Source organism: Misgurnus anguillicaudatus, chromosome 14 (assembly GCF_027580225.2).
Source record: "Misgurnus anguillicaudatus chromosome 14, ASM2758022v2, whole genome shotgun sequence".
In the NCBI taxonomy this organism is placed as follows: domain Eukaryota; kingdom Metazoa; phylum Chordata; class Actinopteri; order Cypriniformes; family Cobitidae; genus Misgurnus; species Misgurnus anguillicaudatus.
Window position 1 is genome coordinate 19948843 of NC_073350.2, and position 27604 is coordinate 19976446.

The window sequence follows — 27604 nt, forward strand, 5'->3', positions numbered from 1 at the left end:
TAATGCAAGGGTCACAAAAGAGCAATGACAACCATATTCCCTTTGTTTTTCAAGTAATCCGGTTCGAGCTGCTAGTTTGACTGTTTCAGAAGAGAACGCTCCTCTGTGACCTTCAAAAGATCTGAAGTACAAAAGACGTGATGAAATGATAGCTGGCACGCTTTTGCGAATTTTTTCAAAGGATTTCGGAGTTGTTGTGAAGTGTTTCAATGATTCCAGTTGGAGCGCTTTGAACAGTATCGCCTTTCAGTCAATGTTTCCTTATTGCTCACAGAACTCATCCCATACCAAACTGGATTGGATGATTTAAGAAAATATTACTTTGTTTAGTGGATCACTAATCAAACTAACCAAAGTGTGCTTGTAGCTTAATGGTAGCGTTGCGTTAGCAGCAAAAAAGTTTGTGAGTTCATCAATGTAAAAAATGAAAAGTTGGTTAAAAAAAGTAAGTTATCTAGTTGAGTTAATTCAACTTTGATAGATAAATAAATGAATAAATTTTATCTAAAATTAAATTTTATTTCAAATTAAATTAAATATATATATATATATATTAAAGTTTTATTTATTTATTTAAATAAAAGTAATTAAAAAAGTTATATTTTTTAAGTTGAACCGCACTTCAGTATGGATGCAAGTTGATTTGTATAAAAGCGTCTGCCAATGCTTAAATGTACATGTAAATATACTTAAATCTGTGTCTGAGAGACCACAGTTACATGGAGAGAGAGAGAGAGAGGCTTTTGGAGAGAGTAATGTAATATATCGGTGAAATGAATGTTTCTTTTGGTTTATGTTAATGAAGGCTGAACCCAATGGAACACATGTCTCCTGTTTGTATTTTACTAATACCAAAGGTTAAGCACAGGCAGTGGTTTTTATGATTATTTTGTGGGATCTGTGCATATGTAGTGTACATGCCCAACCACAGTCACAGACATCACTAATCCACCCACCCATACACACAGTAGAGGGATCAGTGCTGAAGAGGCTTGGTGAGTCACCAGATATGCAGGACTGAAGCCAGTTGCTCTACAGTGAAGCATCTTGTACTCCCACATTAAAAAGAAAAGCTGGCTTATACATTTTGTTCACTTTGAGGCTGGTCTTCAAGCCGTCATTGTTTTTTATGAACACACACACACAGTATTAAGTGCACTTAATGGCAAACAAATGGACTGGGGCAATAGTGCATGTTGTACTTCTAATAAATAACCTGCGGCCGTTTGTTTCTTTCGCCGAGATCCTTCAGAGGGACAGCAGTTTCAAAATCACCATATGTTTGTTACATTTTCCCACATTTAATCTTTATAATTAGTTGGTCTTGATTCCTCACGTTTCCTCATTATCTTATTATGCATAGGCATTTCAAGAGAGCTCCCACTACAGTACAAGCAGCGGTAATGTAAAAACTCTTTCTGGTTCCCCAGAGGAGTCAAAGGTTCTTAAAAGAACCACTTTTTTTTTAAATAACTTTTTAAAGTTTGAAGAACTAAAAAAAACAGAGAAAATTTGAATATCTTTCCAGTTAAGTCACAATAAAATTAAAGTGAAAAACTTAAATTTTTTGGAAATATTGTGGTATTAGTTTACAAGTTTAAATCCAGCCCTTCATTTTTGATTTTAGAAGCCATTACAGTACTAAGCCACATAAGACAAATCATTACTTAATTTTCATGGCAACTTTAAAAGTAAAAAAATAAGGGGTTTTATGGTGTCAGTTTTTTAAACTATATATTTCTGCAAAGTTTTGTCATTTACATCTTAACCATATATTTAATTAAACTAAACTATATTAAAGTGCACCTATTTCCTTGCTAAAAAAAATTATTTTGTGTATTTGGTATAATACAATATGTTTGCGTGTCTTCCTCGAATGCACTGATTTTGTACAAAACTCATCGGTCTGAAAAGCACTGTGTTGCTGATTGGCCAGCTACTCTGTACGTTGTGATTGGCCTGAATATCTCTGACGTCAGCCGGAAATGTGATGCTCCTTTTCATGTTTGAAAGATTCGCTCACAATGCAATGCTAACAGGAATTAACTTACAGGCTGTGAGTCCAAGCGGGAGGAATTATGATAATGTCGGTCTTGTCAGGAAGTAAACTGTTGCCTAATCCGTGTGTTTGTTGTAGACCAAGAAAAGAGATTTACGTTGAAAATGATAACTCAGCAGTAAGTGGTTGCAATTTATTTAAGCTACATTTAAACAAAACAAAAATATAAAATAAAAAACTTTTGTTTAAATGTAGCTTAAAAAAATGTATTGCAACCACTTATTGAATGAATCATTTTTTTTCAGTGTTGGGGTTTGTACCTTTTGCATATCGTTAACATGAACTAATATGTAAAATTGTGAATCGGACCATAGTTGCTCTTTAATGAATGCAGCCTGACAAAGAACATTTAAAATCATATCATGTTTACATGTTTAACCATTTTTCATAAACCAGTGTAGGGTTTAAACTAGGGGTGTAACGGTTCAAATTACTCACGGTTCGTATCATGGTTTAAGGGTCACGGTTCGTATCATGGTTTAAGGGTCACGGTTCGGTGCGTTTTCGTTACACCTTGGTCACAACAGGCTTCTTTACAAAAATAAAAACGTAAGCCGTTTTTAACCTCTGCCAAAATCAAAATTTTCATGTAAGAGCACTTGTATTATTATACTACATGTAGAAATTTACAGTAACTAGGGTGACCATACGTGCCATTATTCCCGGACGCGTCCTGGCCAGGATTTCGGGTTCGCCTTCCGGAAGTCGTAATTTTCGACCGCATACGTCATAGATGATTATTATTATTATTATTACCGAAAAGCAACCATTACATTTTAAGGTAAGAATGAAACTACGATTGTATGTCTTATGTTTTTAACTGAATGGCGTATGCTGTCAACAAATACGACTTCCGGAAGACACACCGAAATCCTGGCCAGGACGCGTCCGGGAAGAATGTCACGTATGGTCACCCTACAGTAACTTCAAAATGCACATAAAATAGCTTACAACACAGGGTCACTTTTTATATTTTATGCCACTATCTTCAAGTTTTTTCACAAGAAGATCTGTTTGTTGACATTTAAACACGAAGGCAATGTGAGCCGTTTCTGTCTCACCTGTGATCGCGTGCTATCAACAAAACCCTGATGATGGCGTAATAAGCGACTCGTCATGTATTGCCTTGAGCATACGGCACTCACAAATTTTAAAGTTTTGTCCACCTTTTCTTGAGCATCGCTGCTGCAGTAGACTTAAATGAAGCTGGCGGTGCCTCTATTAGCGTCTTTTCTCCTTCGCTTGCTGCGCTAAACGGTCCGCGCCTCACGCACACACAAACGAACACACCAACATGTGAGGGGGAACTGTGAGGTCGGCAACAGATTTGCATAGCATATTATGAGTTGATTGGACAGGTACTCCCACGTAAACACACGCAGAGCTTATTCAGAACCATACATTAGCAGTTTTATGCGTTGTTTTTTTCACCAAACTATATTAGAAATGCGTGGTCGAATCAAACACCGTGCACCGTGGTGCACGTGTGTCCCGAACCGTGGGATTCTTTACCGAGAACCGTTACACCCCTAGTTTAAACCATAAGCATTTAAACCTGTTATTTTACAAATGATAAATTTTACTGTAAAAAATGTGCTACATAGTAAACATCTCCAATGAAAGGCTGCAGCAAGAATAATGTGCACGTTTACCATGCCCCATAACACAAATGTGCTTAGGATTACTATATGCACAATATTTATTACAGGATATACAGAAGAAAAGAAAATAAGAGAAAAATCTGCATTATATCATGGCTCCTTCAGAATAGAGCAGCCAGTGATGGATTTGATTCAGTCTGGATATGTTTAACTTGCAGAGTGAAGCTTGAATAACATGTAGGACTGAAACGATTCCTTATGGACTTTTTTCTTTTTTTAAAGCCAGATCTTAATAGCAGGTAAACTAGCTACAGTTAAAATAAGTGGACACATAGGCTTAAAAAAGACCTCATTTCCTTTTAAACAAAGTTGAATCTTTGATCTGTTTATGTATTTACATAACTTTGCTAGCTCCAAGTCCAGCTACTGTATACATGAACACCAAATGACTTTATTAAATATGTATATATCATAGATCTAATGATTTTATCAGAGGGAACAAGATATGTTCTTGTTTAGGATGAGATGAGCCGTCCTGCAATGTCAGACTAAAAGCAAAACACCATGAAAGTAATTCGCAAACTTCTGCAGCACATCTCTTTTTCTCTCACTTTCCCTCAGCCTCACTTTGTTTTTCAAGTTTTGCGGTACAGCACACTGATGTCTTCATGAGAAACACATGTTGAGCACAATGCTTTCCTTTAGACTCGGCAAACAATGAGGCTTGTGCAGCTGAGAATTCACAGTCAGCATAAATAATGTGCAAGTTCTCGCTCCCAGAACGTAGATTAGATGATCTTCAAGACCTCCCATATTCCGCATAAGGGCTTATAATGTCGATCCAACATACTTTTCTTCATAATTCTGACGTATACAACCCAAACATTCAGATCTGATCAAAGATGATCAATTCAGATATCTTTTGGGTCTCATTTGGGTGTACGTTTCTTCTAAAGTGACTTTTCAACACACCTATCTTTGTGATGGCCGATGTCTTGATGATGGTTTTATTTCATTATTTTTTCTGTCGTTATTTGATATGTAATCTTCATATGTCTTTATAGATGCATGACAGAGAGATTAATCAACCTATCCAAATAACCACGATGGTGCCGGATTGCGAAATAATGAATCAGTTGATGAATGCCCAGATATTCCTCCTTTTTTAATTGAAGTTTGGTAGTTGAACAAAGGGGGTACGTGACCGCACAATACGAGCAGGGGGGATAACAGCGGTTTGAAGATGATGGGGGAAGATTATTTCCGGTGGACTGCAGCAACCCAACACTGCAAAGTTAAATTAAAGGCAGAATTTGCACAACAGTTGGGCGGGGGGCAGCCAGACAAACGCGGCGAAGGGGACCGGCTGGGTTTAATGACCTCTCTTCTGTGTTGATTCAGCTCTTGCATCAGCCCCATGCAATTAACAGCCATATCCTTCCCTTTGGCTTTTTATTTAATCAACAACCAGTCTAGGAGAGAGAGGGAGAGAAGTGAAAAAAATTAAGAGGGGGGTAAAATTAAAAGATGGATGAGATTATTGTAAGTGGCTTTTATAATGAACCTGCCATACATACAGTGAATATAAGAGATAATGCAACAATGATTGGAGCGTTAAAGACTGATGCACACGAGCTAATGGAGCTCATCATAACACATTTAAAAGTTATATAAAGATACCTCTTCAAAGCTGACCGAATGTTAAATAAATATATATATTTTTTTTATACTTTAGGTATTCAACTTATTTGTTTTATGGCAACATTCAGCGGTTCCCTCTTAATGCATTCAATTTAATAAAAAAGAAACTCATTTTGATTTGTAGCCATTAGAAAATAAAACAGTTTTATGTAACTCAGAAAGTTTTTATGTCCAAAAAGCTTGCAGTTCATGCCATTTAAAAAATGAAGTCTTGTGTATTTATACTGTATTGCTCAACGTGGATTACGAAAAAGAGACTGCGGTGCAAAAACAGACAGAACAGCAGGACGGTGATTTTGATCTTGGTGGGTGGGCGTGCTGTGATGTAAGACGGGGCGTAAAATTGTCTGCGCGTCTGCTGTGCATACTTCCTCCTGGCGTGCCGCTTCGGTTTTTCTGTCCTTAGCCAATGTGGAGTTGAATGTGACAACTAAAACTGGATAATATGCACCCCGCTGTTTTATGGCTATGCTGTTATGCAACCGCTGGTCTACGGCCAGCATCAGACTGTATCCTGAAAGTGCCAAATATGCATTGCTTACCTATTTGCAGTTTAGTATGCTGCTATTTTTTATTGCACTATTGACAGTCCAGGTAAGGTAAGACGTGACCATACCAAAAACAATAGAATAGCAGTTCTTTAAAAATGTAAGTAAGTCTACAGGATTTCCTAAAAGGGGACCTTGGTTCAAATTTAACTAACTAAGATTTTTAATAAACCAAGCAAAATGTGAAGTGACATGAGAGTGGGTAGCTGTCGGATGTGGTCTACAGAAGGCAAAATTCAACTGGACAGGTTAAATATAAATGTGAATTTCGCATGGGTATCAGATTTATTCTACAGAATGGCACTTTGTATTATTTAAAAAAAATAAAATATTCAAATACTATATTAATACTGTTTATTTTTTTTTTTTAATATACAGGGTTCCCACACCTTAGTTAACCTCAAATTCAAGGACCCTTCAAGGACTTTCCAGGTCCTATACCCTCAAATTCAAGAACTAAATGTGGGGACACATTTCAAGTGAGAGCAAGGTTACATCGTGTTACCTTTAAAGATACATTGTTTAAGTTACCTTACGAGGGAACTCGCGCTGCGTCATTGCGGTGACACTTTGGGGACGCTTCTGTGTGTCTGAATGTGTATATCAAATTCAACCAATGGTGAGGCTTAACGACAAAGACACAGGAGACGCGGGAGCCAGGAAGTATATCGCTATCTGCAATATTTGCAAAGATGGGTTACAGGGACGCAGGAAGTATGGCAAGGGAGACGCAGCGTCTCGTTCCCTTCTCATGGAACAGCAGTTACATACATAACTCGAGACGTTTTCATGTGTCAAACACAACTATGCAAAAAAGCATTTTGGTATGAATCAACATTCGCATACAGAAGATAAAAGCATTTAAAGCGAACAGTTTAGCACACAAACTAGAATTTTTATGATATTATCCTACACTACACAGGGAATAATATGGATTTTTTCCCAGAAAACGTATTGCATAAAATAGTTTCAAGCACCTTCCGATGACCGGTATCTATGCATGTTTATTTTCTTTGATGCTCCTATCTCAGAATGAGATTATTAGACTTTAGCCTGGATTTCAGGGTCACAATTACCCTTTTTAGAGTTTTTCCCAATTTGTGTGATTATCAAAATAATGCAGGACTGCCGATGGGTTAATACTTGAGATGAACAAGTCCGCAATCTTAAATAGTTTCCTCAAAAGTGTGCTTTGTAAGAGCCTGAGCCCAAAAGAACACATAGCATTTTATGTATCATAGCTAAATGTCAAAGGGGTGCTTGGTAAGCCATGAAAAACAGACCTCTGTTTAACCCACACTGACTCAGCGCAGCTTGCGCAAACAAGGAGCACAGACCGTGGCCTTGTAGGACGCAGCAGCCCTTCATGGAGGCTTGCCACATGTAAACATTTTTCGGGGCTAACTGGCACTCCGATTTCATCGTGAACTTTAGCTCATCTTGAACGCTTGGAGATTTTTGTCTTGTCTAATATTTACAAAAGCTCGATTTGAAATATTTCACTGTGCAAAATGGTCGGAAGCTTCCAGAATGGTAAACTAACTGTACCAGGTGCATCAAATTAGCATCCATCTGGCTAGTTTTGAGCATGAGCCAGCGTGTTGACCGAAGCATTGGGTATTGATTCTGGAAGCGTGAGCACAAGTTTATTTCTTTGCGTTTTGATGTCCCTAAACGGTCTGGGATTAAGCGAGTATTTGCACAGCTTGGAGAGAGTATATGTAACAGATCAGCAGCATCTGTAAGGCCAGTGTGCCGAGACTGTGCCTGCTGAGCGTTGGGTCTTGTGACTAACAGCAGGTGTGTCTACATCAGGGACATGAGCACAATAGGACCCTGAGCATCAAGTAACCCCCTGGGATTTTACAGGACGAGGTGTCACATCAGCAAAATAACGTGTTTCCTGTGAACTTTCCCTGCCTTTTAAGAATAGTTAAGGATCAGACCTTACAGTGTTTGCTTTATAAAACCATGTCATGCATATATACTGTATATACAGGTATATCGTACACACACACTGCAAATCTGTATGTACATTACTGTGCAAAAGTCTTAGGCCACCATGCCAGAATTAGACTTATTGTTTTTGCAATGTTATAGTGATCATAGTGATATATAATTATTTCTCAGTCTCTTTAAAAGAATACATCCAGAAAATACAGGAACTTACAAAAACCATTTTTGCTGTAAAAAGGATTCGGTTCAACTTAAAAAAGTGAGTGTTCTTGCTGCCTTAAAATTAATTTAAGAGTTAATTTAACTTAAAAATATTGGTTGACTCAGTTTAATTAACTCAACATTTAATGCAAGTTGAACCAACCAATAAATCTTTTTTACAGTGAGTCTGTATAACCCTATATACTACTATATAGAATCACAAATGGGCAACAGTGGGCAAAAAAAATCCGAATGTAAGCTCCGAATGTATAAAATCAGACATTTTTTTCAAAAATCTTGAATTTGTGATGTAAATGTGTAAGAAATGTGATGAGTCCTGGCATAATTTCTTTAAATCAGCCGAGATTAAATTATATTAAAATTCATAGTATTATGTTATAATCAGCATAAAGATGTGCTGGGCACAATCCCCCGTTTCAAAACTCTGCAACAGTCTTTCAAGGATGTTTCAAGGAGAAATCAGTAATGACTGCCATTGTCCAAGCTCACATTAGAAATGACTCTATGGTATTGAGGTCTATCTGGGGCAGGGCAGGCACATGTTCAATATGCCCCGTTGTCAGGTGAGAATTAAACTTTTTTCACCTTGTGGAAAAAAAGCTTCAGAGAGCAAAAGGAGGAGAGCGAGATCATTTGGATACCTTACCAGCAGAAGCCCTGACATATGATTATACCTTATGAGAGGTTTTGATAGATAAATATATTTAACTCTGCCTGTGAAAACTCAGCTACATGAAATCATCCTACATAATGTAAAGGAAATTTAATCCTGCTATCTTTAATATTGACTGAGTAAGGCCATGTCAAAGGTGATCCTCCAAATCTCACAATTAGATTATGAGACTTTAACCTGGATTTTACAGACAGGGTCACACATTTATATTTATACACATGTCTAAATATCTGAAAAACTGTTTACTAATTTATTTTTTAAAAATTCAATAATTAGTCTAATATGCTGCATTTAAAAATAGAAATCTGACATCTACGTGCGAGTTTCAGCAGAATCCCCTGTTAATCTGTTGAACATCACCAGCATAATTTAGTTGTTTGTGCTATGCGTTATTGACGCTGATAGCAAATTAGTCACAGCACGGGTGACCAGAGGTTTTTAAATTGGCCAGTAAGGGCACATCCCTACCTTTTAATGAGGTCTGTATTGTTGTGGATGTCAAGCTTCTTGAAAGGTACGGCACCTCGTCCACCCCCTCCACCCCAGCTCAACCCTGGACTCGTTGGTTCAGGCTGAATAATTTTGTGATATGCTTTGCTCCAGTGTAGTACAGAAGAATTACTTTGTCTTATCTTCCAGTGGACAGAGGTGACCTTGTGGAGGAATGAGAGGGGCAATTAATACAGCAATCACTTGTGCCATGCAGTGAGTGCTCCACCAAATCCTCTCTGTTAACCTTTTCAGGGGACAGAAGAAAAACAGCACTGATGAAAGCTCACCTTTGGTTTGCCGGGGACATCTCTTTGGGTGTTGTGCAGTTCTGCTGGACAATGGCAGTGGTTATTGGAAGTGCTACTGTATGTTTATGGTGCATTTATTGCTTGAAGCAATGTCTGTACAGTGATGTCAGTAGCTGGAGAAATCTTTTAACATTGTCATTTAAAAGGTCTATTACCAACTTAAAAATATTTACTATAATATGTACTATATTAATTATATTATTAAATACTTGCACTACTTGAAAAAAAATGATATTTTCAGGGTTATTATTGTGACTAAAATGGGATAATGTAGGCAGCCGGTTGTTATCGCAAAAATAAGACCCGAAGTGGAGGGTATTGTGCATCACATTGAAAGGGACATATTTCACAACAACAACCTGCTGCTGTTCTTTATCATGCTTATTACATGGCTGTTTACCTCATAAGTAAGGTAAGGGACATTAAATATTGATTTGAAATATTTTATTTGCCCATTTTTAATTAAAACCCATTTACTTTTGGTTTTAAGATAAGACAAGACTTTCAGATATTCAGTTTGATCATTTGTAAATATAATGTCATATATGTTATGTCATATATGCATTCCAACAAGCCATGTAATAAAACTATTTAAAACATGCATGTTAATTGAAATAAAATAAAACGTAGATCTAAATGTTATTTTAAAAAACTTAAAGCAGACAATAATTAGAAATGTTGCTGTAAGCCCGGATAAGTTGAGTTTACTTTAAAAAAATGGTAACTCGTTGCCCAAAAAAAACTTTAAGTGAAGTTTACTTAAACCATATAAGTTGTTCTAACAACAATTTTAAGTTGAATAGACTTAATGTTTAATTAATTAACCCTAAACCGAAGCGAAAATGGTTTGAAAATAGGAAAAAGCAGTTGAGTAACCAATCCGTGAGAATGCCACGAAAAAGACAGTCCGTAGCAGGGCCACGGAAAAATGCGGAGATCCGTGAAAATGAGCACAAAATTCTGTGACTATCCCACGGAACTTTGTGAGATCATGTTGGAACGCAGCATTAGACTGATCTCATGGAAAGTCGTGTTATAGTCACAAACAATTTTATTAATTTGTTTGTGTCCATGGCACAAAATTCTGCCTTTTTTCGTGCCTTGAGCACGAATGTCTTTGTCGTGTCACTCGCACGAATTTCTAGAAAAAAATGTGTCCATGGCATGACTTTTTTCCCGTGTGATTTTATGTATTTTTTTCCTCATTGTTTTTTTCAATTTTCTTACCATTGTAACTTGGGGTTGGGTTTAGAATCACTTTCTGTTTAGAATCAAATTTTTAGACATCCAAACCCCAACTCTAGGCGAGAATAATTTTAAAAGCAGATGAAAAACATGTAGAAACCAATACATAAAAGTACATCCTAACCCAAACACCAAATAACCCCAAGTGACAATGATTTAAATATAGGGGAAAAAAGAGAAAACAATACATAAAATGTCACGAAAAGAAAGTCGTGCCACCGACACAATAAACTATTTATAGAAATTTGTGCGAGTGACACGACAAAGACATTCGTGCTTAAAGGTGCAGTGTGTAAATTTTAGAAAGACCTCTTGACAGAAATGCAAAATAATATACAAAACTATATTTTCAGGGGTGTGTAAAGACCTTTTTATAATGAACCGTTATGTTTTTATTACCTGAGAATAAGACGTTTTAATCTGCATACATCGAGGGTCTCCTTACATGGAAGCCACCATTTTGTGCCACCATAGAAGCCCTTAACGGACAAACGTTTTTACTAAGTTGTCTCCGAAGATGACATGTTTTTCTGGTGGCGACTACCATAGCTTCTCTATGAGTTTCAAAAGCGAGGTGTGAGCAGTGGACTAAGCCGTTGTTTGCAATTCGCAACCTTACCACTAGATGGCGCTAAAATTTACACACTGCACCTTTAAGGCATTGAAAAAAGCTGAATTTTGTGCCATGAAGACAAACAAATTAATATTTTTTTAATTTAAAATCGTATTGCAAACTAATATATATATATATATATATATATATATATATATATATATATATATATATATATATATATATATATATATATTCAAAATATGAATAAAACTAAACTACAAATTAAAATAACTCATCAGTTATGCTTCATCCAGCTGGCTTTTGCTTACAGGATCTGCCAGCAGGAGATAACTGTCTAACTAACCATCCAAACCTTTATCCCATGTACAATTTGAGAAGGAAATTGCACACCGGATAAAGCAGTGCCAAACAGTTATGGAAAATCAAATACTATTAGCTTGAATTTTCCAGTTGCCAGATACGTCCAATGCTGATTTCGATGAATATGATCCTTGTAATCTCTCCTGTTACTTCATCTAAAGTGGCTCGGCTTTCTCAGTTCTGCCAAATTCTCCCAAATAAACTCACTCAACAGTCCCTAAGCGACAATATAGAAAACTAATATGTGAATGAAGAAAGAGATAACAGTCTATACATTGACAGGAACTCACAAGCGAGCAAACACAGCGATCCATTTCATTTGCTTTAAATGAGACACAATCACACCATAGGGAAGTGTTGCTAAACGCATCATATAGGGATAAAAACTTAAAAAATTAAATGTTGCATCACAGCCATACAGATTCAGTTTGTCCCAAATGTGTGTTTGCACACAAACAAATGCTTGTGTGTTAAATCAGTTTTTTTTTTTGTTAAAAATCACAGATAGACGAAAACTGTGAAATATGGATGTCAAGGCTGGGAAGTGTCGAAAATAAAAGCAGGGGACAGTGGTGCACTGTCAGAAAAAAATGGTCAAAATAGATCCCTATAGCTGTCACTGGAGCAGTACCCTTTAAAAAGGTCCTAATATAAACCATTTAGGTATAGATGTGTATACATTTGGTACTACTGTGAACTCTTCATAGGCGCTAATGTGTACTTTTTGAAAGTGTACTGCCCTAGTGACAGCTAGGGACAATTTTTTAAATATTTTTTCTGACCGTGTACTGTACCAATGTCCCCTGCTTTTATTTTTAAGACTAAGCAAGAAGTAAACGAATCACTTTCAGTCACTCCACCAGTGAATTTCCACCAATGAAATGCACTGAAGGACACTGGAATACACATTACAAGTAAAAGATTTGCCGTTTTAAGAGGACAGTAATGAATGGTGGCAATGGAACTGTGACATCACTTTTATGGGAAACCCAAGTATTTGTTATTGCATGCTATTGTCCAGCTGTAAAACCGCTTCCATTACAAACACAAACATACTTTGCCACAGCTACAGACCTTTCAGCGGGAACTCGGCACTCATTGCTAAATTGAGCACAATTAGTTCGTCAGACCCCACATTGGGTGTCCTAACCCAAAGAGCACATATAGCTGAACGAGGCAAGCCAGCTCTCATTAATCTTGGCCTGCTGAGTGCTGGCCTGCCAGCGGAAGTGACCGTGGAACATGCGTGTCGGAGAAATGCACACACCGGCCCTTTAGCGTGACTGAGGAGAGCAGGAGACTCAAGCCAATTATCCAGTCCCCACTCTGCCGTTAATTTTATGCAACGTATGGAGCCTGTGAAACTGTGTCTCACTACCAGGCGGACACCGAGGGCCTGTCTAGATGATTGCAATTAAAGGCAATTCCACTGCTCGGCTTCTGTTAGGTGGATCTGCTGTTGAGAAAGGAGACGGGGGAGAAGCTCGGGGTGGTCTTAATCATTGAACGGTGTGACGGCCTATTTTTGACATCCTTATTCAAATGCTTTAATTAGGCAATATGAAGGAGAGAGATAATTCGGTGCAGAGGAATGCTGGTGGTATTGCAATTAAGAGCGTGTGCTGCCGACACGTTGAGCTGTGGTGCTCATGTGGGAAATACAGGTTCGAATGCAATGCATGTCCCTGTGTGATTTTTATTGCCACTTTTCTTTGCCTTAAAACTTTTTGATCCTCTTCGCTCTGCCAGGTACTGGGTATATTCACTCAGTGGTCTATGTAAGGAGTAAATGACAACGGGCCGTTGAATTATAAGAAAATAATGCACACTCAAGGTGGTAATGTGCTACCCAGTCTCACGAGGTTTCGTGATATAGTCACGTAATTTTTTTATTCTTTTTTCATGATATTATCATGAATTTCCGCGTTTTTTTTGTGATTGTATAACGAATTGCTGTTTTTGTGTGATTATCACGTATTGGTTACTCAACTGCTTTTTCCTATTTTTTAAACCACTGTCGCTTCGGTTTTGGGTTAGATTTGGTGCTTGCATTAGAATGTCACTATATATATTGGTTTATACTATATTTTCTGATTTCTTTTTTTATATGTCGCCTGGCGTTAGGGTTAGAGTTGAGTTTGAGTAGGGATCTCATTTTATGTAAATCTAACCCTAAACCAAAGCGACAATGGTAAGAAAGTAGGACAAAACAGTTTAGTAACCAATACGTGATAATCACACGAAAACAGAAATTCGTTATACGATCATGAAAAAAATGCAGAAATTCGTGATAATATCACGAAAAAAAATCTAAAAAATTATGTGACTATATAACAAAATTTCGTGAGACTGGGCTGTAATGCGGCACAACGCAAAGCGGGTGTTCATTATTTTCAAATAATTCAGAGGAGTCAATTATTCCTCTTATACCAGGATTACCAAAACATTGCTATGGTGCCTATTTTTAAGACATTTGACAGGTTAGGTGTTAAAAATTAATCAACACCTCTGGAACATTTATCAGCCAATCAGATTAAAGCATTCAATAGCACATATCTCAGACAATGCTTAAATATTTGTTCACATACAAGTTTGGATGGTTGGAATAGTCAAGCTGCCCTGCTGGTAAATTATATAAATGTACCATCTTAACCTAAGCCGCCAATGGTTATAGTTTGACATAATTGTGACCCTGTCTGTGAAATCCAGACTAAAGTCTCATAATAAAATTTTAAGATCAAAGTTTGATTTCACTTTCATTTTAATTCTTGTCGTGATCTTACACAGTCAAAATTAAAGATATCAATATTATATTTTCACAGAATTTTTTTTTTTTCACAGACAGGGTCCTATTTTACTCCTTTAAACAGAGTGCACAAATATAAGCAACATCTAAATAAAAAAAACAACCTGATCTCACAAATTACGTGAAATTGCTAATTTTTCCGTGTCATTGTCACATATTTCCGCAATTTTACGTGTCCGTGCCACAACTTTCTTTTCGTGAATACGTTTTACGTATTGGTTACTCAATTGTTTTTCCTATTTCCTTACCATTGTCGCTTCGGTTTGGGGTTACATAAAATGTTACATAAAATGACATCCTTACCAAACCCAACTCTAACCCTAACATCAGGCAACAATGGTTTAAAAAGCATATGAAAAAATATTATAAACCAATACTTAAAGTGACATTCTAGCGGAAACACCAAATGTAACCCCAAACCGAAGCGACAATGGTTTAAAAATAAGAAAAACATTTGAGTAACCAATACGTGAAACTGACACGAAAAGAAAGTAGTGGCACGGACACGTAAAATGGCAGAAATACGTGACAATGACACGAAAAAAATTAGTTAAATATTTTGTGACTATTTCACGTAATTTGCAGAAAAAACTATGTCCCCCAAATAGTTCAGTATCTGTGCAATAAAAAGTAGCCAATCAAAACAAAAATAACCTTTAATATATGTGATACACACACTTTGTAAACATAAATGCACTTCATAGGAATCTATGCGAAGTCTGAGCCATAAACTCTCACCTAGTAAAAAAAACTCTGAATATTCTGAGGAAGTTTCCAACCAAAGCAACTCTCCTCTCCGGCAGAGATCCTGCTCCCCCTGCTGGAGGAAACAACGCTTGCGGAGATGGGAGAGAGCCAGAGAGTGAATGAGACAAAACTAAAGGCTGCCAAACCCTGTTTCAATATTCCTTCAGCACACTTGCCCCAGCTGTTTCATAATTAACACTGGTGTAGGGAGATGCTCTTCATCTGCTTGATTAGATAATTAAATAATGAATTAACCAGAGGGCTTACACCACCTCTTCAGATCTGTCTTGCTCTGTAGAGAGGAACAAGAGAGAGCGAGTAAAAAGCACAGATGCGATTTCACTTCCATCTGGATGGCAAATCGAGATATTCTTCTTCTCATCCTCACACACGTTTTATTTTATATTAATTCATTTGGACTTGTATTAATTTCATACGATCATAAGTATAGCTTGATTGCTTACACACTGTAAACTATTTTTTACTATCTTAATTTTCTTTTCTTTTTTTGTTGAATCAACTCAGATTTACAAGTCATGTCAACTTACTATTATTTATCTTGGCAAGAGATGAGTTGCTACAACTTATAAAATGAAGTTGACCTCTTTTAACTATATTTTATAACATGAGTTATAACAACTCATATCTAGTCAAGATAAATAATAGGAAGTTAAAATGATTTGTAAATCTGAGTTGATTCAACAAAAAAAGAAAAGAGATTAAAATATGTTATTACCTTAACTAAGAATTGTTGATACATCCCTCTGTCGTCTGTGTGCGTGCGCGTGGGCGCTGGGGCGCGCTGTGGCGCTTCGATGGCATTTAGCTTAGCCCCATTCATTCAATGGTACCATTTAGAGATAAAGTTAGAAGTGACCAAACACATCAACGTTTTTCCTATTTAAGACGAGTAGCCATACGAGCAAGTTTGGTGGTACAAAATAAAATGTAGCGCTTTTCTAAGCGGATTTAGAAGAGGAACTATATATTTTGTGGCGTAATGGCACTTTTGGGAGTGCTTTGACTCGCCTGAAAAGTCCGCATCCCTTCTCACTCTCATAATGGGAGAGGGAGGGTGTTACTGCGCCGAGTCGAAGTACTCCCATAAGTGCTATTACGCCATACAATATAGTTCCTCTTTTAAATCCGCTTAGAAAAACGCTAAGTTTTATTTTGTACCACCAAACTTGCTCGTATAACTACTCGTCTTAAATAGGAAAAACGTTGATGTGTTTGGTCACTTCTAACTTTATCTCTAAATGGTACAATTGAATGAATGGGGCTAAGCTTAATGCTATCGAAGCGTCGCAGCGCGCTCCAGCGCTTACGTGCACGCACACAGATGATAGAGGGATGTATCAACAATTCTTAGTTAAGGTAATAACATATTTGAATATTGAAAATGACTAGACTATTCCTTTAACTCTCACAGAATCTGGTTAATATCAGATTTAAAGTTAAACATGTGATTTTTTGGTTGGTTTGCATGACTTTTTAACTAGTGAGGATCACTTGTTGATTTTTAGGGACATTTTTTTAAAAACTGGACCTATCCAAGGCCAAACACAAATACAATATAATCATTACAGCTTATAGTGTGACTTATATATATAAAAAGAGAGTAGTGGGTAAATAGTTGCATTATATCCTATTTGATAAGTAAAGTATGTATAGTTAAATTTAGTTTTTATACTGTTAGTTTAAAGTATTGGTATGGAATTTATGTAAGATATGTTAAGTTAGATTTCATTCTTTTTGTATGTTTCCAACATATAGTGGAATGGCAATAAAACTCACTTGAACTTGAAAATACTTTTCCTATCATAATAGGAAGACACATCTATAAGCAAGAATTAAATTTGTATTTGGAAGGGTACCCACCTGTTTGATCGACCAATGGCAGACAGGGATGTTCAAGAAATCTATTTGAAAGCAATTATTATCATTCTAGATATGCCAGCTTTAAAGATCAGACAGCGTGTAAGCGATACCGAACTGTTTACTATTAAAATGCCAACATCATTCATATTGCCTTAAAATAAAAATCAGCGCATGACCAGTGTTTGAATCACCAGATGTTTCCGCATAAGAGACGATGACAACGTGAAGAGACGACACATGGTATATTAAATACCTTTTTGTTTAATTAGGTAAGAAAAAGAGGAAATCCGTTTTGAATGAGAGAGGGGAAAAGCAATAAAGTAAATGTTTCTGCCCGGTTGTCGGTCTGGAAGCTGCAAACCCAGTAAAAATGTAATAATAATAAAGGCGCCCAAATGCGGATGTAATGGCCTGTATTTATGTGTTTCATTTTATCTTCAAAGACGGGCTGAAATTAAACAAACGTGCGAGTATAAAATGGGCCATTTTAAAAATAGACCCTTTCTCGGAGAGCCATCTCATCTCGGGTCCCACTGCGAATATTGCTACCGTCAGCACTCGCCGACATTAGAAGATGAATCAGTGGAAGAAAGAACAGAAGAGAGGAAGAGAAAGGGCCGAACGGTGACAAAAAGACATTTTAATCACCGTTATTTCCGCCTGCGCCCAGGCGAATGAAGAGCGTGCCAGGGGTTGCGTGATTGAAACGCTCCCTGCACCTTTAAACAAAGCCCACACAACTTCCTCACCGGCTTCATTTTTAAGACTTCTTTAGCCATAATCATTTTCATATAATTCACTTTCATACAATTCTTTCTCCTAATCATTATCAGGGCCACTAACGTCTTAATGACTTCATAAATTTAAGCTATAAAAAGTAATGGAGAAAGACAAATGAGATAATTAGGAATAAATCTTAGTGGAAGCCCATTTATCAAAACATCGAGAGCCACTGAATATTCACAATCATTAGGCCCTGTGTGTAATTAACAAAGCCCCTCAGTTATGAAGGAAACCTGTTTCCAAAGATATTAAGATCCAAAAGACTTCATGTTATTAAATTGACCGATGAATCTACGGTGTATAATATGATGTGGATTATTAGGATCCTTTTTAATTAAAAAGTGCGTTAGGGTTTTTTCTTTCCTTTTTATTATTTAAATTTTTTAACGCTTTAATGGGAAGTTGAATAGTCAGAAGGCAGTAAGGGAGCTATCTCTCTATCTTTTATTCTCTCTCTCTCTCTCTCTTATGAATTGGACAGAGATGATATAATGGACAGAAGACTAGCCCTTGGTCCCAATATTTTATACTCCTTCAGTAATGTTGCACAGCACATAGACGGACGACGTGTTTTAATTTAACACACTTTGAGTTCCTATTATCTTAAAAACTATGTGTAATGAAATAATTTGCCCTGATTAGCTAAAGTGAGAATAAGACTCATGTTAAGTGTCTGTGGAATTAAAAACTGATTATTTTCCCTCTCTCGGTAGATGAGGACAGGCTGAGTTTAACAGCTAATGTTTTTAAAGCAATCTCCAAAATTTGAACTACCGTATGCTGTTTCAGAAGAATATTGTAATTGATATGATATTGTCGTGTTACATGGCCAGAACTTGAACAGGAATTAAACATTAATTGAAATTAAATAGAGACCAAACCAAACACGCTTTTTCATGTTTAGAAAAGTTTAGATACAAAACAGCAATGTTCCTTTTCATATACAATTGATTTTATAAAATGCTATGTTAATTATATTAATGATAATGCTAAATAACATTTATTCTAATGATTTACTTTCAAACTATAAACAATTCATATTGTGGTTAAAATAAGTAGTTAGTATACTTACTCTTTACAAGATCTGTAGCATTCACTCTAAAAATGATTTGTTGGCTGAACAACTATTACTTATTAATGTAATCAGATTAAACACAAAAAACTTAGTAGTATTTACAACTTTTCAACCTCTACTTAACATATTTAGTATGTGTAACACAAAAATTTAAGTTACCAGGTGAACTTAAATGTATGCAAAAATAAAATGGAAAAAAAGCCAACTACTATAACAATTGTGTCAAAATTAAGTAAATCTAGCATAACATTTTAAGTAACTATAAAGACACCTGATATGCAAATTTCCCATGATCCCTTTCCAGCCAAAAATTCTGACATCTGTTCTAGCCATTTTGTGAAGCACATGCACTGTAAAAAAATCCTTCAAACTTCAAAATGTTCTTCAACAAAGATAATTAAGTAACTTCAATTCATTATTTTGTGTTTACTGAATGAAATAAGCATAATCATCCTGCTAACAAATATTATTTTGTTGACTGGACGTACACTCTAAAAAATTATGTGTTAGATTTACTTAAAATATATATGCACCATTTTTGCGTCACACTTTTTAAGTAATCCCAACTTGGATAATTTTACCTAAAATTAACAAGAAAACCTGTGTTTTATGTACTTAAATTTTTAAGTAAAGAATGTTACATTACTTCAAATATTTAAGTTCATACTGTATAACACATTTTTTCTTGTTAATTTTAAGTAAAATTATTTCAAGTTGGGATTACTTAAAAAGTGTGATGCAAAAATGGTGCATATATATTTTAAGTAAATCCAAAACATCATTTTTTTTAGTGTAATAATGAAAGCTTTTGTTATTTTTAATTCGGTTGTATCAATTGAAAATGGCAAAATGTTGTTTTTTTACTTGCTTAAATCACTACCATAGCTCCCAGTACATAATGCAGTTTGACCTTAGTGAACAGTCCATCACTGTTAGTCTGTTATAACATCTCCATTTATCATTAAACTAAATGGTGTTAAACTAAAGACCTTCACTAGGTCAAATTGGCCATCTAACCAATAAATGACTTGAAATTCAGCATTTTGGATCATTATTACCAATGTGCCCACCGGCCCCAAATCACATGCACTTGAACGATTATTCAACGTCTGACAAATTCATATAGTGCAGTTGTTCTCAAACTTCCCCCTTGTGCATTCCTGCGTGCCCCCCAAAAACAATTTATGACTTAAAAAAATCTTAAACTTAGTATTTGAAATAAACAAAACATATTAATGATGTACATGTCTGTTCTGGCTGTATTTGCTTCAGTCAGGTATGAAATATTTTTTCTCTCTGTCTCTATCATCCCCCTCGACACGTAGATTACACATGCTTATCGGCCGAATACACAACAGTTCGTCATTACAGCATTAATTGAAAAAGTGTAATTAATCTGCCTCCGTCCACATCCTGGACCCCTGCCAGCATCTTCTGGATTGGATGCAATAGAGTCTGTCCGCACAAAATGAAGCAGCTCCTGCAACAGGAGAAATTTGACTCAATACTGCCCCCTGTTGTCTGCACGAAGCTCCATTATCCAGGGACACCGAGTCTCATTTGTGCATCGACGGTGGCACGGCACGCCTGTAGCGTGCAAGCAGGCCTCTGTTGGGCAGACTGACACCACAACGGGCTGCAATTACCTCACAGCAAAACCTATTGTCTGCGTGTCACCCCCTGATGACTGCACACTGTAAGCAATCGTCTCTTTTCTCTCGCAGCATTTGTACAAATAGCTTCCAGAGGCAGTGAAAGACAGAGCAATTTGGTATTTTGTGTCATTTGACAGGTGAATAGTGAATGCTGGGGGATACACTAACAGAATCATTTTGCGTCCGCTTAAAAGGACAATGGGGAGAAAGAGAGTGAAAAGTATCGGCCGAGAAATGAGTGTTGCTAAAACAGCGCTTCAGAAGACTTCAGTCATACGGAAGGAAGCTGTGATTAGTCCAATCTGTCATTAGTGTCTCATCGACGGACCCATTAGCTTTGACTCGGAGGAGTAAAACGCCACTCGCTGAGATTTGCATCATGTACATTATCCTTTATCAGTGAACTAGGAATGTACGCATCTCTACACCGATCTTAAAGGGAAAGTTCACCCGAAAATTTACATCTATCAGTTTCTGTCCTTGTCCTGACTTCTTCCTCGTCTCATTCTAAACCTGAATGACTTTCTTTTTCTTTAAAACATAAAATGTACTATTTAGGTACAGATATGTATACATTTGGTACCAATATGTATCTTTATGGTACTAATATGCACTCTCTGGTACCAGTATGCATTAACTCTGGACTTATTGGTACCGATATGCATAGATATGTATAAAGGCTAGATGTACACTCTGACGTTGCAAGGCAAAACCCCTGGTTTTACTCTCTACACGTTTCTTAAAAAGCTCACCTTGGCCGGGGTTTTCAAATATGCTCGGTTTCAGTGCCCTGATACTGCGGTTTCGTGTGGACGAACGGCCGAACTGCGTGAAAAAAACTCACGGTTATAAAAATACCCATGTCCGTGTGGACTAGGCCATAGCCACGTCAATAACGTTTGTAAAAACCAAACCGTTTGAAAATCGGCAGAAAATCGAGCAAGTCACGGTCATCCAAAAGCACCTGCACCATTAAACTCAATGCTACTAGTGAGCGAGCTGTCTTTGGTAAGATGGCCGCCAGGCGATGACGTTAGAGACTCCGCCGAAAGACATCTAGCCATCTATGCCGATATGTATCTCTATTAAAGGTCAACTTAAATCTGAAAACCCACGGTCCGACTCAAAACCCAAGCAGGTTTGGGTCTAAAAGTTTCACGTGTGCCTCGGACACAGGTCGGGTATAATATTAGCGACATCAGGTCTCGAGTAAATGAAAATGAACGTATTTTTGCCAAATGGACCCGAGAAGACCCGAACTGTCTTGTGGGTGCATCAAGTCATTATCCAACGCCTCCTCTGTTTGCCAAGAGTGCTTGCGACATTGTGTGGCTCATGGTCGAGCCAGACCTGTCAGTCAATTTTGGATGCAACTTTTAGAGGTTATACCTTGGTGTTGTCATCAGATAACAAATAAAATAAATGGAGCAGCGGGCCAAACTGGTTGCGAGGCCATTGGGTTTCTTTCATTCTGACTTTTGGCACACATATCGTTTCCGTTTACATTCGGGTTAAAAAAATTGTCACTGGGTTCGGATTCAGGACCAATTTTTTGGGTTTCTCTCGGGTTGGGTCTTTCTTTAAAAAAAAGACATATGCATGTCAGGTTTGGGTAAAAAGTGATTTGGGTCGGGTACATTTCTTTAAACCTGAGAAGACCTCTAACCGCTATAAAATCTTTAGGTGCAAATGTGTACTTTATGAAAGGGTGCCACAACGGTGATATCTAGGGATCATTTTTTGACTTTTTTTGACAGTGTTCTGGTTGCTCTTGTCCAAGCAAATGTTATTCAAAATGGCCCATATGACAACTTAAAGGGACACTCCACTTTTTTGAAAATATGCAAATTTTCCAGCTCCCCTAGAGTTAAACATTTGATTTTTACTGTTTTGGAATCCATTCAGCTGATCTCTGGGTCTGGTGGTAGCACTTTTAGCATAGCTAAGCACAATCCATTGAATCTGATTAGACCATTAGCATTGCGCTTTAAAAAAATAACCAAGAGTTTTGATATTTTTCCTATTTAAAACTTGACTCTTCTGTAGTTACATCGTGTACTAAGACCGACGGAAAATTAAAAGTTGCGATTTTCTAGGCAGATTTGGCTAGGAACTATACTCTCATTTTGGTGTAATAATCAAGGACTTTACTGATGTAACATGACTGCAGGAGGCGCAATGATATTATGCACTGCCCGAAAATAGTCCCATGCCATTGAAAGTTACTAAGGGGACTATTTTCAGGCTGTGCGTAATATCATTGTAGGCGCGATGCTAATGGTCTAATCAGATTCAATTGATTGTGCTAAGCTATGCTCCCAGACCCGGAGATCAGCTGAATGGATTCCAAAACGGTAAAAATCAAATGTTTAACTCTAGGGGAGCTGGTAAATTAGCATATTTTCAAAAAAAGTGGAGTGTCCCTTTAAGTCTTCTAAAATAAATGGCTTCTCATCAGTTTAAAGAAAAATCCCCCAGAAGTAAAACAAATGGACATTCTAACGTTTTGGGGCTTTGGATTCGGTTACTGTCCGTTCGATGTCACCATACTCCCATCCCCAGTCTCCCTAGAGATCTCATTCTAACAGATGCATGTAGATGAGGCTGTAATTGGCTGACCCCAGGCATCTTTCCCCGGGCTTAATTAGGCTGCCAGTCTTTCCCCAGATTGTCCTTATTCTCACCCATCCCCAGTTAAAGAGCTTGGGTAGGGGAAGCATGAACATGTGGGTTTTGATACCCAAGAGGCCACATTCAGAACGATTCATAATGTAAGATTTCTTTTCGCAGCTTTAACACATGACAACATATATTAACTTTAAAGAGAGCAAGGGTAAGTTCATTTAGTTCAACACCAAACTCAGACCTGTGAATGAATGTGCAGTAGTTGAGTGATGGGGTGATGTCATGGTCGGTCTTTATAGATGCTTTGCTAATAAGGTGTCAAAAGTAATCTGACACTTGGCAGAGTCCAGCGGTAAATGTCTGCTCTCGTGAACTTGGCGCAATATACCTAAAATGAACAAACTGAATGATTTCATTAAAACTCACATTAAAAGATTCAAACTTTTTACTACTATCATATCTCATATTTCAAAACTTTAAGTGAGTGAGGTCACTGAGTGTGATAGTATACATTGAATTACTGCAAACTAGTTATCAAGAACCGGACATGTTAGTTGAAATTCATGCTATGAAGATCACTATCTAGATGTCAGTGTTTCAGTTTTGTATGTGTGTGGTACTGGTGTGTGTTTGTGTACAGTGTAACTCTCAAAATAATCACCTTTTTTGGTTGTGAAAATTAATGAACACTCTTGAAGGAGAGTTTCCTTCCATTCAAACTGTGACTTGGGTCACGGATAGAGACAAAGAGTAAGAGAGAGAGAGCGATGGAGAAGGTGAGAAAAGAAACAAAGGAGATGTTCTTTAGTTCCTTGAGAGTAAATTAGTGAAAGAGCAGGGTGGCTTACTTTATTATTGTAATCCACAGTGCTAGCGCTGTGACCTTTAGCAAGATGATTGTTTCTCATTTATGAGTTTGAAGGTGCAATTTACTGAACGGTTTAATCCATAGGACCTGACCTTTGTAAATTGGCTGTTAAGCATATCAGGACTCGACCAACCTGCCCCACACATGCTCCAGAATGAACACAACATACACCCTTGCCCGCCCCCTCGCTCGCCCACACAAGCACTCGTGAAGTTATACTCTGTGTGCAACTTGCTTTAATATCATCTAAACAAAACAGCATCATGGTATTCCCAGTTTATTAGGAGCCATAACATGTTCCCAAGCATTGATTCTCAGTAAAGCTATAGTTTCATCGGACACGCGCGTGTTGTCGCAGTTACGCACCGGAGCCAAAGCAAAATTCCGGTCGGTAATTATTTCTTTATTTATCGCTCTGGCTAGTGGCTAAACTGATCTCTGAAGCAAAAAAATTGTTTGTTAAATACAAGAGGAGACGACAAGCATGGATCACAACTCTGAGTAGAAATTTGGCAGCCAGACAAGAATTCAAGGACCTATAGCTAACATTGTATACATTTATTTTGTGTAATAGTTGCAGCCCAGTCTCACGAAATTACGTACCTATTCATGAATATCAGTCATGTGACCTTTTACATCATCTGCTCTTTTTCCGCCATTTTGAGTACCTACCGAGTATCAGTAGGCTACTGACAAGCATTAGCTAGCTTGGTACGATTTACGGATTTCTTATCTTTTACTGTCTATGATTCGTATGGATGCAGTAAATGGCTACGAAAGACAACATTTCGCACCTTGACTGTAAAAAAATATCTTGGTTAGGGTGTGATCCCTACTCGATCCCTGATGCGTTCTTTCAGCTGCTGTCCGCTGCTACTGAACTACCACTATTTTTACAACACTAAGTTTCCGCGTTTTCACAATTAAAACATATCACAATTTTCGGTTTATGTGTCATTGTCAGGTATTGGTTACTCAACTGTTTTTTTCTTTTTTTTTACCATTTTCGCTTCGGTATAGGGTTAGACTTACATGAAATAACATCCTTACCCAAACCCAACTCTAACCCTAAAGCCAGGCGACAATGGTTTAAAAATCAGAAAATATTAAAAAAATAAATCAGAAAAAATAGTACCAATACTTAAAGTGACATCCTAACGCAAACACCAAATCTAACCCTAAACAGAAGCGACAATGGTAAGAAAATAGGACAAACCGGTTGAGTAACCAATGCGTGACAATGGGGTGGTTTCCTGGACAGGGATTAGCTTAAGCCAGGACTATGCCTTAGTTTAATTAGGAAATATAACTATTTTTAACAAACATGACTAACTAAAAACATTACTGGCGTGCATTTTGAGGCAAAATAAAGAGCACTGATGTATTTTAAGATATGTCCGTGCAAGTTGTTTTCAGTTTGGACAGCTCTTACATTTATTTTAGTCTGGGACTAGTCTAATCCCTGTCCGGGAAACCGCCCCAATGACACACAAACTGAAATTCATGATATGATCATGAAAAAAGCAGAAATTTGTGACAGTATCACGAAAAAGAATCAAAACTATAGGTACATAATTTCGTGAGACTGGGTAGCATAGTTGATACACTGAAAAAAATGATTCATTGAATTTAATCAATTTTTTTTAAGGTAAGTGGTTGCAATCAATTTATTTAAGCTACATTTAAACAAAAAAGATTAGTAACGTAAAATAAAACTTTTGTTTAAATGTAGCTTAAATAAATTGATTGCAACCACTTACCTTAAAAAAATTTATTAAATTCAATCATTCTTTTTTTAAGTGTACCATTTTTCTTAAATGTCTAACTTTGTAATCAACAGAAAAATAACAGTAAATGAGTTTGGATAAACATAATAATAATCATTTGACAAAATTCTCCAACAAATCATTTCTTTCAGAAACAAAGAGGTTAAAAACAATTAGAATCCAATAATTAAGAGCTTTACTGATTCGTTGTATTTATTTTCTGGCTTTTATCATTAAATTTCCATGAATAATGCACTCTGATATGAAATGAATCATTGTTCATAAGTCAATGCGATGCTTCACGTTCACCTGTATAAATGAAATTTAGATAAAGGCAGATAATTTAATGCTGTAGATGTTGTTACGTTGAGTAATTCAAGGAAAAAGGTTTCATTATGCGAGAATGCAAAATTATGATTATGCAAATCAATCTAGATTTAAATGAGCGCTCTTTTACCAACACGCTGTGGAGCAGAACATTACCCAAGCTGGAGGCTACCTATTTATAACACAGCATTAAAATCATTTAACTGAGCAATAGATTCAATTAACGTCTGAGGCTCAAGTCCACCGATCCATGTGAGAGAATGCCAGTATCAGTCAGACCACAATTAGATTTCATCTTCATTCTCTTCTCATCAAAGCAGAATGAAGACAGGTCATGGTTATGCACTTAAATCGAATCATTCGCATCCACACAACTTGTCAACAGCTGCATTTTTCCAAATGTGATCTTTCAAATCTTACCAGCTCGGTCACTATCTAGGATAAAGACATTATGAATCAACGGGTGTCGGATTTCATTTCATGCCTAAAAATGTGAAGATTAAGCTGCCTGAGATATTCCAGCGCATCTCATTAATATCTGAAAGTGGTTATGTGTAATTTGTGCTGGTGATCATTTAAATAATTTCTGTGAATGTATGCAGCAGTGGACTTCAGGCTTAAACACTGTGGGGCTTCTTTCTGTTTGACAATTAACTTATAATTGCAAACAGGGATTTGTCCTCGGTTATTTCTCAGACAGATAAAAAACTAGGGTCATAGGCGAGTCGGTGTGTAGAAAAGGGGCTGAACCGGAAACATTATCCTAGGGTCCGGTAATATGATCATTGAGCCTTACTGCCATCCTAAACTTACCAGGGTCTTAAATAGTGCTAGCATCACTGATCCATATAAATGACTGGACTGCGCATAGAACGCTTAACGTAACAGCGTGATGTGAAGCCAGCGCAGAGTTCGAGACGCCATCCTGGTATACCCAACCGGCAGAGGGCGTCATTGACTTCCATTCAAAATCATGTTTTAAGTTTACCCGCTTTACAGCGTATCAGTCACGCAAGATTATTTTTAGGATATGTGTGCATAAATTAACTGTTAATTCTGGTGTTATTTGCAATTTTATGTTTTAATCAGGCAGGAAAATGGATTTATAAAAACGTTAAGGTGAGTGTGTCTGTTGCGTTCTGTTAATGACACGGGTATAAATAAAGTTTTTTTTGACATTCAGCTACACGGTCAGCTTTATTTCTCTAAATAAGTTTAGGTAACTTGTAAGTTTAGATAACATAAAACCAGCAAATTATTGCATGCACATACGGTACAAAGTATGATGATTTATTTACATTTCAGAATGAGCACGTTTGTCATTAATAC

At 36.9% G+C, this 27604-nt stretch overlaps 1 long non-coding RNA gene across 1 annotated transcript in view; it reads right to left on the bottom strand.

Annotated features, from left to right (window-relative positions):
- Positions 1-2424: 2424 nt before the first annotated feature.
- The window catches only part of LOC129427767 (uncharacterized), a 54193-nt gene continuing 29013 nt past the window's right edge, over positions 2425-27604 (bottom strand). The window contains exons 6-7 of the long non-coding RNA XR_012373204.1: positions 9229-9413; positions 2425-5132 (exon numbers count right to left, since the gene is read on the bottom strand). This is a non-coding gene — a long non-coding RNA (uncharacterized lncRNA). The remainder of the gene's footprint in view (positions 5133-9228; positions 9414-27604) is intronic.